At 40.1% G+C, this 10,812-nt stretch overlaps 1 long non-coding RNA gene across 1 annotated transcript in view; it reads left to right on the top strand.

Annotated features, from left to right (window-relative positions):
* Positions 1 to 5,594: 5,594 nt before the first annotated feature.
* The window catches only part of LOC108536787 (uncharacterized), a 76,472-nt gene continuing 71,254 nt past the window's right edge, over positions 5,595 to 10,812 (top strand). The window contains exon 1 of the long non-coding RNA XR_001887626.1: positions 5,595 to 5,676. This is a non-coding gene — a long non-coding RNA (uncharacterized LOC108536787). The remainder of the gene's footprint in view (positions 5,677 to 10,812) is intronic.

The raw sequence follows: 10,812 nt of genomic DNA, 5'->3' as shown, positions 1-10,812 counted from the left end.
ATTTTTCTGTTTTGGGTTTTGTTTTTATGGTTTCCATCCCTACTGAGTGTGAGGTGATATCTTATTGTTTTGCTTGAAATTGAGTATATTTTATTATGCTTGTTGGCGATTGGTATTCATTTTGGAGAAATGTCTATTCAAGTCCCTTGTCTGTTTTGTAATTGGGTGTTTTATTTGTAGGTTTCCTTTATGTATTTTGGATAGTAACTCCTTATAACATATGTAATTTACAAGTATTTTCTCCCATGCTTTTTCACTCAGTTGAATATAACTTTTGATAGACAAATGATTTTAAGCTTAATGTTGTTCCATTTGCTTATTTTTTTCATTGACTGTGCTTTTAGTGTCATATCCACGAAATCCTTGCCAAGTTCAGTATCATGAGTTTCCCCCCTTATGTTTGTTTCTAGGTTTTTTACAGTTTTAGGTCTTTCATGTAGGTCTTTATTACTTTAGTTTTTCTGAGGTATAATTGACTAATTAAAATTGCATATATTTTAGATGTATAAAAGTTGATGTCTTGATAGAATATATACTGAAATAATCAACACTATCAAGATAATGAATATATCCATTGCAGCAGACAGTTACCATTTTCTTTTTTCTCTCTTTGTTGTGTGGTGAGAATGACCTTTCATCAATTTTGAGTATATGATACAGTATTATTAACTAAAATTACACACTATTCATTGGATTTCCAGAAGTTATTCATGTTGCATAACTGAAATTTTGTAACCTTTGTCCAAGATCTTCCCATTTTCCTTTACTTCCACCCCTGGCAAACATCATTCTGTTCTCTGCTTATGATTTTCACTATTTTAGACTCTACATATAAAGAGTTCATGCAGTGTATTAGTCTGTTCTTGCATTGCTAATAAAGACATACCTGAGGCTGCATAATTTATAAAGAAAAGATGTTTAGTGGCTTCACAGTTTCATATAGCTGGGAGGCCTCACAATCATGGTGGAAGGCAAACAAGAAGCAAAGGCACATCTTACATGGCTGCAGGCAAGAGAGCTTTTGCAGGGCAACTCCCATTTAAAAAACCATCAGATCTCCTGAGACTTCTTCATTCCCAGGAAAAGAGTATGGGGGAAACTGTCCACATGATTTAATTATCTCCACTTGGCCCTGCCCTTGACATGTGAGGATTGTTACAATTCGGAGTGATATTTGGTGGAGAAACAGCCAAACAATATTATTCTGTCCTGGCCCCTCCCAAATCTCATGTCCTCACATATCAAGATCAACCTTGCCTTCCCAACTGTCTTCCAGTTTTAACTCACTTCAACATTAATTCAAAAGTCAACAGTCCAAAGTCTTATCTGAGACAAGCCAAGTCCCTTCCACCTATGAGCCTGTAAAATCAAAAGCAAGTTAATTACTTCTAAGGTTCAATATGGATACAGGGATTGGGTAAATACACTTATTCCAACTGGGAGAAATAGACCAAAATGAAGGGGCTACAGGTTCTATGCAAGTTCAAAATTCAGCAGGATAGTCAAGCCTTACAGCTCCAAAATGAACCCCTTTGACTCCATGTCTCATTTCCAGGTCACATTGATATAAGGTGTGGATTTCCTTGACTTTGAGCAGAGCAGCTCTGAAATTTTACAAAATTTTCTGTTCTGCTTCTCTTCTAAAAATAAGTAATTCCAAACCATATCTTTGTGAATACATAAAACTCTGTTACTATATTTGTCAATGTGTTTATTGTTACCACAGAATCTTATATTTTTATACAGCTTCATGTTGCTTTCTAGCATCCAGTTTTTCAATTTGAAGGATTCCTTCTATTATTTATTTCAGAGCAGGTCTATTGGTAACAAACTTAGCTTTTTTAGTTTTCAAAAAGCTTTGATTTCTCCTTCATGTTTGAAGGTCATTTTTGCTAGGCATAGTATTGTTGGTGACAATTTGTCTCTTTCAGGACTTGGAACATATGACCTCACCTCCTTCTGGCCTGGAATCTTTCTGCTGAGAAATTGGATGATAATCTTAAGGAAGCCCTTCATATGCAGCAAATTGTTTTGTCTTGCTACTTCTGAGATTATAGTTTTTTCAGTTAGCTAGGAACAGTAAATTCAAGAGATCTATTGTACAATATGGATCATAGCTAATAACAATAGATTGTATTTTTGAAAACACTGACAGTAAATTTTAGGGGTTCTCACCACACACATACAAAATAATAATTATATGCACATATGGTAATGCACATATTAAAAATCTCAATTTAGCAATTCCACAATGTGTGCATTTTTAAAACATAATGTTGTACATAATAAATATATACCTTTTGTCAATTAAAATAAATTAATTTTAAAATAAAATAAAACAAAAGTTACAATTTGAAAAGATTCTCCCATTGTGAATGATGTTAGAAAATTCAATTATACTGTGTCATGGTGTGGTTCTCTTTGGATTTATGCTTGCTGAATATTCTATTCCTAGTTTGTTCAGTGTTTCTATCATGAAGAGATACTGAATTTCTCAAATGTATCTTGTAAATTAGTCAATATGATTATGTAGTTTTTCTCATCTATTATTCTATTGATGTGGAATATTACAATGTTTGATTTTCATTTATTGAACCTCTGTCAAATCTTGTAATAAATCTCAGTTGATCGTGGTATATAATTCTTTTTATGATTCTGCTAGATTGTTTTCTAGTATTTGTAGAGGATTTTTCAACCTAAATTCATAAAGGATGTTAGTCTGTAGTTTTGTTTTCTCATAATGTCTTTGTATCTTCATCTCTGGAAAACAATGATTGAAGAAATATTTGTGTTGCTAGCAGAAAGGAATTTGAAACCTTCAAGTATTCTGTGGTATCCTGTGTGTACCTAGTTCTTCTTTGAAGAGAACTTAGAGACATTTACTTGGGTGACTTGATATGAAGAGGAAGAGATTGCCTAGAGCAGGGGGCAGCACACTATGGACTGAGAACCAAATCAAGCCAGGCACCTGTTTTTGCAAATAAAATTTTATTGGAACACAGCAATCTCCATTCATTTACATATTGTCTGTGGCTGATTTCATGCTACAATTGCAGACTCCTAATTGTTATGGTTTGCAAAACCTAAACTATTCACCAACTAACATTATATAAAATATGTTTGCTGACCCTTGACTTTTTGAGGACAGTTGGACATGGGTCTAAGGTGACATTGATACCCAAAGAGCCAAAGCATCATCATTGACCCTTGTTAAAGTAGGAGCTTATAGGGTTATGTAATAATTATTGTCCTGGGTGAATTCCAGCTAAATTCTGCAGACCAACCCAGCAGTTCTCTTCCCAGTCCCTGACTGGATAATTTGATTAATACACTTGACCATTGGGATAGCTCCTGCATTGGGCCCTTGGCCTGTCAAGTAAGAAGGACATGTGGAACCAGCTGAACCTGCCAACCAAATCACTTACATAGCAAACTGATAACAATATTGCATGCTCGTAGGGGGCTGGAGTTGTGTTGAAGAGATGAGTGTCATTTTAAAGTCTTTAAGGTTGTGGTGGGACACGGAGTGGTGGAGTTTTTAATCATATTTCCTCTTAACTCTTCAGTGCAGCCTCTTTAGTAGCAAGCTGGATCCTGAAGGAGAACTGGAGTTCACCTCAAGCAACTAAGTTGCTGCTCTGATGGCAGCTTCAGCTCCAGACACAGAGTTGTTGTTAGAATCCATTCCAACAGCCAACTGGGCACATGTTGCACAGCTCTGAATTGTTAAATATACTCTTCTCCTCTGATCAGAACAGAAGTCTTGTAGGAATTCATGTGGCAAGGACAATAGTTACTACTAGTCTTGCCCTACAATTATAATTACTCCACTTCACTCTGCTATAGAAGAGAACAAAGCCATCTGGTGCATCTGTAGAACACTATGCTGATCCAAGTTGTTGAGATGTCACACTGATCAGGCTGGATAAGCAAGAAGCCATGGCGGTCTTGGGAAGACACATGCACTCCAGAGAGTGGATGCGGGGGCTAAACTCTGAGAAGATTCAGGGATTTGTCACTTAAATAAAGTTTTGGTGTCCAGAAATCAGGGGATTTGTAGAATGTTTCTTACAGAGTTCAAGCAAATTGTTGTTGCATCTTGCATCTCCAGCCATAAAGAAGGAAGTTGAGCACTTGGATAGGTCCACTGGGATCTGGAGATGACACCTTCTATACCAGATGACTTAGACCATGGGCAGCTAGGTCCTTGGGACAGGAAAGGGCTTTGAAGTGGTTGATTCTGCAGTGGATGCTTCTCAGCCACATGGTCTTTGAAACCTACACTCCCCATGGGGGTGTCAGTAGTGAGTGCACATGCATTGGGAGAACCACAACACTGGCTCTGGGGATAGAAGTAGTCCATGCCATGTGCTGCTGAAAATTACCCCCCACCACCCCTTTGGACATAGTTGCAGGCATACTACTAGGCCCAGGTAAGATTGGAATGGCTGGCCATAGGGTGCATATGTCCATGCATTTGAAATTGAGCACTATGTGTCTGTCACATTTACCAAGTTACAGTGAATAGGCCACCCAGCATTCCTTTGGAGGTTGGAAACGGTACATTCAAGGTCAGGGCTGTGAGTAACCAGCAGTCACTACCCAATTAAAAGAAATCTGGGCTTGGAGCCTCTATTCAAACAGATTGTAGGAGAGAGAGGAGGAGGACTTTTGCAACAGGGAGGACCCTAGACATGAGATTGGTAAGTGTTTCTAAGGTCAGCCAGAGAGGAGCTTTTATGTTATATGGAGGAGTAAGAATGCTAGAAAAACAAACAAAACAAAACAAAACGGACTGCTTCAGGTGCTCACACACTGTGTTTTTGAGACCAGCTGATACTTAGGAGCATTAAGGAGGCACCATTCTCCATTCAAATGCTGAGTTAGGCTGATGGTGGGCTGAGGAGATGAGAAAAGGAAAGTCCTGTAGGAGGTGACCTAAAGGAATAAAAGGCTCTCCCACCTGTGAGACTGGTTGCAGTCACAGTTCCAAGGAGCCTGCCTTCCTGGATCACTTCTATTTTCAAAATGATTTCTCTGCCCCTTTCGTCAAATGATAAATGCTCTTTCTCCAACTCCTTGAGATTGGGCTGGCCTGTGGCTTGCTTTATCTGATAGGATGTGGTGGAGAGGTGTGTGAGCTGGAGGCCTCGAAGGCCTTGCGGCTTCTGCTTAGAACCTCTTACAATGCCGACATTAGTTCCCCATCAGCTTCCTGGGAAGAAGCCTAGTAACACCCACGGGAGCCTGGGAGGCCCTAGGAGAGGAACTGACATGCCATCGCCAACAGCTGGTACCAGCATTCCAAAGTCTGAATGAGGCCACCTTGGATCCCAATCAGCTGCATGAGTGACCCCAGGTGAGGCCAACAGAACTGCCCATATTGCCAACTCTCAGAATCATGATAAAATATGGTAAATCATTGTAAGGCACTACATTCTGGGAATAGTTTGTATACTTCATTGAAGGCTCACCCACTGGGGAATGTGAAGGTGCCAGTTATTAACCTATCATTTCTTAGCTTCCAACCACCCATCTGCTGTGCTTTGTGAGGTCAGAGCTAGGACTCTGCACTTTACATTATGCTTGCCAGCTGGCTCCAATCAGGCCCTACCAACACAGGCAGGAGGGCTATTTGGAGGCTGCAGCAAGGAGGACAGACTTTCTTCCAAACCTGTGAGTGATACGCAAAAATCTTGCTAATGTATCTTTTCCTGTAGCAGCAGTTAGACTCAGTGATTGGGTTTTTCAATATGTGCACACTTTCCTCATGGCCCTGCTTGGAGATATCAACACCTGACCAACCCTGGGTTACTTTCCCAGGGGACTTTTCCTCTAAGCTTTTAAATTTTATGAATTCAACGCCCTCATCTTGTTCCAACAGCCTCAGGAGTAGCAGCTGCTTCTTGCAATTGCTACTATTAGAATACCCCAGTGTTTTATTTTATTTTGCTTTCTGGTTCTTCAACATCTAGTTAACCATCTTTTACATTAAAATCCCTCTGTTAAAATACTGCTTCTGTGGGTTCTGTTTCCTGGCTGCTCTGACTGATACAGTGATTATGGTTAATTCCTTATCATTTGTGAGGGAGACTCATCACTTCATTAGGAAATTCAGTGAGACCGGCTGCTCAAAAACTTAATGATGGGGCTCATACCAATTACAGAAACACTATAGGTAATATGGCCCAGGGAACGACAATCACCTTCCTTCCTCCCTCCCCCTTCCTTCTTCCTCCCCTTCCCCCTTCCTCCTCCCTTCCTTCCTCCTTCCTTTCCTTTCCTTCCTCCTTCCTCCCTCCCTCCCTCCCTCCCTCCCTCCTCCCTCCCTCCCTCCCTCCCTCCTCATAATATATTGAGGAAAAGATGGGCTATCAGTCAGAGCATATCAATTAAATTCTAAATCAATGTACTTATTAGCATTGTAGCCTGGGAACATTATTTACCATGTTCACACTCTGTTACTCCTTCCCTCAGCTAACTGACACAGACACATCTCGGGCCCGTTTTCTTAATAAAGGAACTCCTTTATTAAGGGCAAGCTTCGTGCAACAGGAGAGGATGCTCAGGATCTATGCAGACATCTCTTACGGCAATGGGTGGTCAATCGCTACGGAGCTTTATATGCGAAGGACATGAGACAGATTGACTGTGGCGAAGAGAAAAACTAAAACAACACTGCAGTGTCACTTGATACTTAAGGAACGCTGTGGTCAAATGTTGCAACAACAGGAAGCAGGGAATGTACATTTTCATTTAAGTACGATGGGCAGACGGTTTGCGACCTGGATAGGGAGGCAAAAAAAGTTATAATGAGGGAAACCTCCATTATAAGCGAGGGCCAGCCATCATAGTATATCCAACCTCAGAAAATTATGTCAAATGTAGTTTTCATTAGCCTTGTCAGTCTCTCCTCTGTTCTCAATACAGGGGCTCAGAAAAACTGTCCCTTGAACAACTCAGGGAGTAAGCGGATTTGAAGTTGGAGGAGGCTGAGTGCAATAGTCTTCCAGAGCCAGAGATTCCTGAGTGTTGTCCCTGCGTTAACCGTGGAAAAGTCTGGTGAGCTGCTGGCAATGGGGAGCTGGTTTTTCAAGTCCAAGATGAGCATTTTAAAAGGTGGAATGGCCTGAGCCTGAAAAACATAAAACTATACCACTAACAAAGATTGTATTAACGTAAAACCAGCCATTGAGCCTCTGAACCCCAAGGGCATCCAGCCTAGCAGATTCCAGGAGGGCTTTGGATGGGAATCTTTGGATTATATATATTGCTTGTTGAGTTTCTTGAAGTGAAGAGTTGCTGCTCTGGGTGATGTTGTCCACAGTATGGTTTCATTTTTGAAAAACAGCCAGTGTTTCACCAGACAGCCTTGGTAGCTCACACAGTGGATTGTATGTTGGAGAATCCAGCACAGTCTTAACTGGTTTTCAGTTTTTCCAGGTTCAGTAAGTTGTCAGGTTTCAACTCTCGGAACTTCTTCAGATCTTGAGGAAAAGGCCAGCTCCGAGTAACTTAGACTCTTGATAGGGATCTGTGTGGTCAAGCTGGGGTTCTCAGTAATGCTGAGTTAGGAGGGAGAGAGAAAAATTTAAAATATTGATCTGGAGGGTTGGAAACAGAAATTGAAGGAAACTGGAAGACCTGAAAACGTGGTAAAGCTTGATAGTGTGTGCAAGGTGATGGGTAGGAAATAAAACTGTCTTCTGTTTTCACAGTGGAAGAAATCAAGACAGTTTGCTTATCCATCATGTATTTACATTTCTTAAAGATATTCAAAGTAGCTTAAAGATAATAAATATGATCCGAATCTGATATCCCTGAAGGATGCTGTGGGTTGAATTGTGTGCCCGAAAAGATATGTTCAAATCCTAACCTCTGGTGACTATAAACATCATCCCATTTAGAAGTAGTGTCTGTATTAGTCTGCACCAAAATACAATACTCTGGGGGGTGTAAACAACAGAAATATAATTCTTACAGTTCTTGAGGAAGAGAAGTGGAATTCACATTGAAGGTACTGTGCCTACCTGCTAAGGAGTTCAGAAAGTTCAAAAGCCAGTATGGATAAGGAGATGATAAATGGGAAGAGGGCAGTTCAAAGATCATATATATCCCCAAGCTGATAGCATCATGAAGATACCTACTCTGTGACATTGTTTTATTGATTCTGCAAACTTACCTCACAGACTTAAAAAAAAACTGAGCAATATTTATTCAGCAATTAGGAGGTCTATGCCCCACTCAGTCAGAGAAAACAGGAAGCTTGATAGGTTTGCTATGGTCAGAAGATGATCTTACATCAGTTATTGGAACTGACTAGTTAGCAGGTTCCCTTTTGCCTGAAGGAACATTCATAAGAACTCTATTCTAAGCTGATATTCATCGATGTTTGAAAAGACGGAAAAGTTGGATCCATGTCCAAGTTAGGAAGTCCAAAATCATCAGTGTTTTGTTGATCCTCGTGAGGGCTTTTCTCCTGGCTTATTGATGTTCACCTTCCTGCTGTGTCCTCACATGACCTTTCCTTGTGTGATTGTGAAGAGAGAGAACAGGCTCTCTGGTGTCTCTTCTTAGACTGGCAATAACCCCATTAGATCAAGGGCCCACCCTTATGACCACTTTTACCCTTAATCACTTTCTTCCTCCAAATATAGCTCCACTGGTATTTAGAGCTTCAAAGTATGAAATTGGTGGGGAGACATGATTTACTTTACAATTTGGCCTTTGCGGGATGTAATCAAGTTAAATGGGACCATATCAATTAGAATGGTCCATAATTCAATGATTAGTGTCCTTAAAGTAAGAGGATATTTGGACACAAATGCACAGAAGGTCAAACAGGGGAAACACACACACACACACACACACACACACACAAACACGGCAGAAGGCCCTGTGAGGATGGGCAGGGATGAGAGTGATGCATCTCACAAGCCATGCTAGCCAAGGGTTACTGGCCACCATGTGAAGCTAGAAGAGGCACTGAAGCATTCTTCCTAAGTCTCAGGGGGAGCACAGACCTACTAACACAATTCCAGATTTCTAGCCCTCAGAGCTGTTAGGGAATAAATTTAAGTCACTCCCTTTGTAGTACTTATCACAGCATCCTTAGGAAATGAATGCAAATTTGCTAGAGTCTTCTATTAAAAGACAACATTTATCCCTACAGTCACCCCCATTCCTCATTTTGATCAAAGGCAATCTCAAAGAAAGAACATTCTTGACCACAAGCTAATAACACATGGCTGGTCTCATTAGATTTGGTCTCATTATTTCACAGATACAGGAAAAAGGACAATCTGCCATATAGGCATTTTAAAGTTTTTTTTTTTTTTGGTAGGAAGTTTCCATAAGGAATCTTAGATTAGACTTGTAAACCTTCTTGGAAAGCAAGCCATTACACTTCAGCAGCAGTACTTACTTCTAGTTTTGGGTGAATTCTTCTCTTCTCAAGGACCTAAAATATGTTAAATTTATTAAAACTGCCAGGAAATGATCTCGGTTTTTTACCAAGACATTGGGAAACATAGAAGTCATGTATGGCTTTTCCAAGATGGCTTTGAAAGCACTGACTCTAGTAAGTCAACATTAGTTCCTTAAAAATGTCTGGTCATACCTGAGTGACTATCATTTTAAAATATAATGTCTCAGGCAGGACCTTGAACCAATGCTTTAAATTATATTCTGTTAACCAGAACAGATTCCTACTAAATGTATGTAAGTAACTATATTGCCATGAAAATAAGAATTGCTGGGTTCCGGAAGGGTCAGGCAGGGAAAAAAGGATAAATGATTCATTTTTGTTAGCACAATCAAAGTCCATTAAATTGCTAAGTTATAGATGTCCTACGAGAACAGATAAAAGCTTCCTTGTATTTAGAAAGTGTACCATTAAAGCATCAGCAATACTCCAAGCAAAGTCCACGATCATTCTTCATCATTTCAGTCAGTCCTATGTAATTAATTACTGTTCTGCTCATCTTGGGTTAGCAGTCTCATAAATTCATCTGCTTCTTGACTAGTGTTCTGGAAATCTTGACCCAGTCCACTGCATAGTTTCAAATTTTTCCTGATGATGCCATCAAATGCCTGTGCCTATGAGTACCTGGTTTAGTTATTTACCATGGAGCTCTGAGAAAGTTATTTTTTGCTGAAGATGAAGACTGTGGCTTGTTGGTGATTTGCAAGTGTTTTCAAGGAAGCCTCAGGGTAGAAACAAAACAAAACAAAAAGCCCATCTGTAATGACAAAGACTTAAAACGACTGTGATTACCTTACTGCTGACAATTTTCAAAGTTGAAATATCTGAGGAGAGTTCATTACAATATAATGCAACTGAGAAGGAAGTGTTTTTTTTTCCTGTGGCATGCAAAATAAAATAAAATTCATCTAATTTTTTTGGGATAAAATATCTAAACATAATCCTTACAGAGAAATATTTTATTATAATCCTGAGACATACTATACCATGCATATTTAAATAGCATACCAAAAATATACCAAGATCATCAAGTAAAGAGTATCAGCAAGCCTGGAGAAAGTCCTAAATATGTCTATATTAATAATCCTTGGCCGGGCATGGTGGCTCACGCCTGTAATCCCAGCACTTTGGGAGGCCGAGGCGGGTGGATCACAAGGTCAGGAGAGTGAGACCACGGTGAAACCCCGTCTCTACTAAAAATACAAAAAATTAGCTGGGCATGGTGGCGGGCACCTGTAGTCCCAGCTACTCGGGAGGCTGAGGCAGGAGAATGGCGTAAACCCGGGAGGCGGAGCTTGCAGTGAGCCGAGATCGCGCCACTGCACTCC

This window comes from Rhinopithecus bieti, unplaced genomic scaffold (genome assembly GCF_001698545.2).
Source record: "Rhinopithecus bieti isolate Rb0 unplaced genomic scaffold, ASM169854v2 scaffold_13742, whole genome shotgun sequence".
In the NCBI taxonomy this organism is placed as follows: domain Eukaryota; kingdom Metazoa; phylum Chordata; class Mammalia; order Primates; family Cercopithecidae; genus Rhinopithecus; species Rhinopithecus bieti.
The sequence above is the reverse complement of the archived record's forward strand: the minus strand, read 5'-3'. Positions and strand labels throughout refer to the sequence as shown.